Source organism: Schistocerca americana, chromosome 8, assembly GCF_021461395.2.
Source record: "Schistocerca americana isolate TAMUIC-IGC-003095 chromosome 8, iqSchAmer2.1, whole genome shotgun sequence".
In the NCBI taxonomy this organism is placed as follows: Eukaryota; Metazoa; Arthropoda; class Insecta; order Orthoptera; family Acrididae; genus Schistocerca; species Schistocerca americana.
This window is the reverse complement of record NC_060126.1, coordinates 121670754-121677509: the sequence shown is the minus strand read 5'-3', so window position 1 is coordinate 121677509 and position 6756 is coordinate 121670754.

Below are 6756 nucleotides of genomic sequence, written 5' to 3'. Positions count from 1 at the left end.
TCTCATCAAATGAAGTTATCACTTTTACCACAGAATCTAAAGGTCACTACAAATATGCCCCATACCATTATGGGGGCCACTAAATAGTACTCCATTAACTGGTTTCCACAGCACCGTAGTGCATGCCTACATCCAAAATGTTTAAGTTTGATTCATGAAAGACTAAAAATTTTTCCAATCTTCTACAGTATAATTAATGCATTTACAGAGCTAGATGACCCAAAAAACAAAATTAAGAGTTAGTTTGGTGCCTACATTCTTAACTATTTGACAGCTGTGTGGCTGCCGGCAGCTACAGCAGAACCACACGCTTAATGTCAGTGGCCACCACAGCAGTCTCTCACACTTAATGCCATTTGCCCTGCAATGAAACACGATGTGGCAGTAAATGTGTTAATCTTAAATTGTACAACAAAAAACGAGTTCACACTCATGAGGCCACTCTAGTGAAGTTCTGCTGAACTGTCAACTCAGTTAACCTTTCCTGAATTACATTTTCATGGATCTTGCAGAAAAATGGCAGGCTGCACTGTGGTTTGTGATCCGTGTTACACTGAAGGTCACTCCATAACTAACTGGGCATGCCAGTTTAAAGATCAAAGGAAAGTAAGGGCATACTACCTCAAAGGACCATGCCTAGTAAAGCACTGTTGTGTTCAAATCAACATTTGAGTTGAGTGCAGCTTCACTTTTAAGATACAACCATACAGGTCTGTATGCATGTCATAAAAATTATGCTGCAATTTGTCAGGTAATTCTTAGCTGCTGAGCAGTGAGTGTACTCATGTTTGTTGCCAAAGTGATGCAACATTGAAAGAATAATGGCAGACAGTAAAATTCCTGCGAAGCACTGTTGATACTAGCTGAAGTATCAGTCTGTGTAAACATTAGCAACTACGACCATCTCTGGTGATGTGCAGAACATCCATTCCACCTAGTAACAGCAGCAGTAGCACGTTGAGGCACATACTCTACAAAAATGAAGTGTTTCAGAGTTATCCTAATCCCTGATGACTTAACTGCTATTTGCAACTCATGGAAACCAGGTCGAAGAGATGCATATCTCATTGTGTTCACTTGGTATGAGTTCAGATGACCTAAATGTGGCTTACCAGAAGCACAGATTGTATGGTTGTGCTTTAGCTGAAAAAATGGACACAGATGGTCACACAGTAGGTTCCTGTATTCTTCACAGGTAAAGGATGAAAGTATGTCTGTCAGGAACCCCATTGCATCTCATACAAACACCACCCATGCAAGAATACGAAATGTGTGGGCAGTAGCCTGTTTGATGGCAGGATGATTTACATCATGTGGTTTTCGATGTTCCCCGACATTGGCTTGTACAAAAATATACATCTAGCCTTTATTCCTGGTTAGTATTTCCATGTTGTGTGTATCCAATGGCAATGTTCTTGCACCCGAGCTGATCTGTGTTCCCTGAGAGATGCAATAAACAGTTGTTTCAGCACCCTACAGTGAGGAATTTGCACTGGATGGCAGTTATTCATACTTTGTCCTCCAGGACTGAATTATAAGATGATTTGCAGTACTGTTACAAACTGTGATAGTAGCGCCTCCTGGTATCTTGCCGCAGGCAGCTGATCCTGGTAGACGCAGGTCCTTTGAATGCAGGTAGTCACAATACAAGCTCATAACCTTGGAGATGACAGTGACAGGCATCTAGCCCATATATGACCACACTAAAGTGTGCTGATAAAGCACTTCTTGTTCATCCCCCACTAAACTGTCATAAAAAAAATCATTCAATTCACCATGGTGATGTACCTAGCATCCATATATTACTTACCAATAATCTTAAATGCTTAATATACACATCCCCAAATCCTACAATAAATAAGTGTTTATGTAGCAAATAGTAATTATTATGCATTAAGAAGAAAGAAAAATCATCTTGCTTCAACCTCAGCACGAGTGCCACCCAGTGCTTTCCTCTGAATACATAGCTAAATATTTTGTTATAAAATTGGTTTCTCCACAATCCTACACCCAACCTTATGCACTCATTTTCTTTGCACTTTACAAAACGTGTCTTCTGATGTTTCGAGTACATACTCTCACACAAAGCAAAAAATATCCCCTCTATTTACCAATTATCAAATATGCGTTAGAATAGATGTACTTGTCTTATAAGATACAATGTCCAGTAATTGACTTTATCAACAAGATACCCATCGACACACAAACTGATTTATAGGTTTTCTTAAAATATTATTAATATAATGTACTGTACTGTACTGGATACATAATTATAGTTTCTTCCACTGAAATTCTTAGATCGTCCATCATGAACTCTTCAATTGAATAATATTTCTGCATCAATTTGACATTTAAGCTGTTTTTTAGTGATTCTAAGAGCAGATCTTTTACTTTGTTATAAATTTTCATTTGTGGATATGAGGGAAATCTGAGCACAACATTTTTAATGATGGGTATATAGCATAAAATTATTTTGATTTGTAGTGTTGTAATCATGTTAAAATTGATTTGCTACAAATAAAGCAGGGTTCCTTTTGTCTGTTTCCAAAATAAATGCTTAATCCAGAAACCAAACCAAAGTCATTTTAGACTGACCACTGAGTAGAAACGATAGTGGGAATAAGAAAGTCAAATTCCAAAGCAAGGTCGTAATTCAAATAGCAGCACAGCATGCCTCATGCAGGATTCTACACAAACGTTAAACTAGCCCGAGTGGCCTTGTTTCTGCAAGAGTGGATTCACTTGCTGCGAACAACCCAGTGGGGAATTTTTGATCTGTCAGACCTCTGACAAATATGTCATGGGCAGGATTACTAAAATTACTGAAAATGGAGAAAATCAGTTCTTAAGTGTACAGTGAGGGCACACTCAGTATACTTAAACTATTTTTATAAGTGGGCAACATGATTTTTGATACTTTACATTGTGGATATTTCTAATGATGTTTTTTTCTTTTAAGTGTTCATATTTGAGGCATATTGTTTGAGTTGCGCCAAAATATAATACTGTACCTTATTATTGATTCAGCATAGCTGTGATACTACTTTCCTGATGTCCATGCTGGTTGTGTTGTATATCATGGTAAAGGTGAGGATATTTATAAGCGAGGTACTGTGTATATGAGGCCCATGATAAATTTTTACCACTTGAATTCCTAGGAATTTAACACAGGTAACTTTCTGCAAATCTTGGTTTTTAGGATGAAACTGAACAAAATTTAATTTTGCTTGTTTTGTTTTAAACGGTTTTAACTGTGTTTTAGACTGCTTTAACTGATTACTAAACAATTTTTCCTCCAGGCAGCCACAGCTGTGGACATATGTTAATAAAAGAAGAACAACTGCTACTGCTTCTTTAACCGAGTTCTTTCCACATTTAATTTCAACTCATTTAGATTAAAACAGTTATCTAATTATTGTAATGTCTTGAATTGTCTGTCAGAAAATTAACACTTTGCAATAGAGATTTGTGAAAGCATGTACGGTATTTATGGCAACAACCACAAAGTTGAACCTGAACATGAGTCAATGAATGAAAAATTCACAGTAGTTGTGTTACAGTGCAGGAGTGGGCAAAATAAGAACACAATATTATAGACTGCTATTTTTGGACTTACATGCAGTACACTGGTATTTCACTCTTCATACAGGCTTCCAAATGAGGACAGATAGATTGCCACATTTAGAATTAGCATTTGTGGTGGCATGGTGGTATGTAGAGTTAAAGAGAAAGAAGTGTTTGATAAACACAATAGTGGAAGAAAAAGTCCTGACAGGAACAACAAGGCATGAAGAAAGGGGACCGTTATCTTCAATGAAACCACTATTGAGAAAGTGCCTGCCAAGTTTGAAAGAAGGGTTAATGTTAACACTGATCCATATAATGAGATGGTGTAACATGGGAGTCTTAAGAATTACATGCACCACTCTTCTTCTCTCAGGCTGACTTACATTGTTCATGAGAGCTGAAAATATAGATTAGGTAGTTAAGTGGAAAATATACTAATGTGCGCCCTATTGTTTCATGACTTTGCAGCTGCAGTGCACGTCATGTCAGCTCAAAATATCTGCAAGGTGCAAACCTGCCACGACAAAGCCTTGTCCTTTGGACGTCCCAGCTTGGTGGTGCCTTGGAGGTCAAGGAGCTTAAAGGCACATGTAAGAATGTAAATGAGCAAACTAGCAGTTAAAAAAAAAATCATTGTCAGAACTGTCTCTTGTTCGATTTTGAATAAACTCCTGACAGTCAGCATAAAATACAGAAGAGTAGCTTGGACAGCCGGCCGAAGTGGCCGCGCGATTAAAGGCGCTGCAGTCTGGAACCGCGAGACCGCTACGGTCGCAGGTTCGAATCCTGCCTCGGGCATGGATGTTTGTGATGTCCTTAGGTTCGTTAGGTTTAACTAGTTCTAAGTTCTAGGGGACTAATGACCTCAGCAGTTGAGTCCCATAGTGCTCAGATCCATTTGAACCATTTTAGTAGCTTGGACAGCTTAAAGCTCTCTTCCAGTACCGCACATTACAAGAAGTTGACCAGCAGCATGGCACTGCAGTACTGCATAGCAGAACCACCTTAGTAATTAACTTTCAGAATGGTGAAAACTGATATACACATATCAGGGAAACAGATCATGCTAGAAGTTCACCACAAACTGAAGTAACATTATGACACACTATTAGATACAGAGAAAACCAGGGAGACAGTTACAACACAGACTTTTCCCCTATTGCAATGCTTGGGAAAGTTCCTGTAATGGTTTGATGGGTTCTGAGATTGCAATGAAAGGTAAATAGAAGTACACAGAAACCTTATTCAATGGTACAGGCAGGGTTTCTGCAAAATAATTACATTTTTCCCAGGTAATTCCACATTGATAGTGGTGCGATTTTTGGGGAAAATTTAAATGCAAATAAGGATAGGTAAATGGGAAATGAAGGTGGTGTATTTGCCACAGTAGACAAGAAACTCAAATCCAATAAGATAAAAAGTAAAACTCCATATGAGACTGTTTGGGCAAAAACTAAGTTTTAGAGGTGGGCATAAAATGATAATTGGACACATATCGCCCACCAGACTCATCTCCCGATGTAACAAAAAACTTTACAGAAATCTCCAGTTCATTTGTAAGTAAGTTCCCCAATCATACTGTAATCATCAGTAGAGACTTTAATCACCCCACAATTAATGAGGAAAAATTACAGTTTTGTCGGTAGTGCGCCTGATACAACATCCAGTGAAACTTTACTATATGTATTCTCTGGAACCTACCTAGAACACACAGTTTGGTAATCCTCTCATGATGGAAATGTATTGCATCTAGTGACAACAAAAAGACCCTACCTCTTTGAGGATGACCACATCGAAACTGGTATCGGTGACCATAATGCAGTTGTGTGCAACAATGATTACTGAAGCACAAAGGACAACTAAAACAAGCAGAAAGATTTACATGTCCAGTACACTAGACAAAAAAGTCAATAGTGTCATATCTCACTGAGGACAGCACCGGGCAGAAAAATTTAGTGGAACATGGCTCAAGTTTAAAAGAATGGTAGACCATGCACAAAACAGACATTATATGGGAGTGACCCTCTACAGTATACAGAAACAGACAACAACATAACTGGTGTAACACAACGTATAGGACTATAGATAGAGATGCTGAATGAAATTTGCTTGGCTGTTGACAGAGCAATGAGTGATGCCTTCAAAGACTGCAGTAGCAGAATATTATCAAATTTGCTATCACAAAACCCAAAGACATTCTGGTCATATATGATGGCTGTTGGTGGTACCAAAGTGTCCAGTCACTGATGAATGCAACAGGAACTGAAATTGAAGGTAGCACAGCAAAAGCTGAAATGTTTAACTCCATTTTCAAATATTCCTTTACAAAGGAAAACCCAGGAGAATTGCCCTGATTTGATCCTTGTACCAAACAAAAGATAAATAAGTAACTGGGTCAGTGGTGTTAAGAAACAACTAAAAATCCTTAAAATTGAACAAAGATCCAGGACTTTATGGAATCCCTGTCAGATTCTATACTGAATTTGCAGCTGAGTTGGACCCTCTTCTAACTATAATCTATCATAGATCTTCTAAACAAAAAAATGTGCCCACTTCTTGGAAAAAGGCACAGGTCACATCCATCTACCACAAGGTAGCAGAAATGATCCACAGCATTACCATCCATTATTACCAACTTTGATTTGTTGTACAATCTTAGAACATATTCTGAGCACAAACGTAATGAGCTATCTTGAATAGAATCACCATCTCAATGTCAACCAGCATGAATTCCGAAAACATCAATCACATGAAACCCAACTTGCACCTTTCTTACAGGACATACTGGAAGCTTCGCATCGAGGCAGTCCAGTAGTTGCAGTATTTCTTGATTTCTGAAAAGAATTGGATGCAGTACCACTCTTACACTTATTGTCGAAAGTACAATCATATGATGTATCAAGTGCAATTTGTGATTGGATTGAGGACTTATTGGTAGGGAGGACACAGCACGCTATCTTGGATGGAGAGGCATCGTCATATGTGGAAGTAACTTAAGGTGTGCTCCAGGCAAGTGTGTTGGGACCCTTGCTATTCATGTTGTATAGTCATGATCTTCAAGACAATATTAATAGTAATATCAGGCTTTTGTAAATGATGCAGTTATCTATAATGAAGTACTATCCAAAAAAGCTGCACAAATATTCAGTCAGATCTTGATAAGATTTCAAAGAGGTGCAAAGATTATTG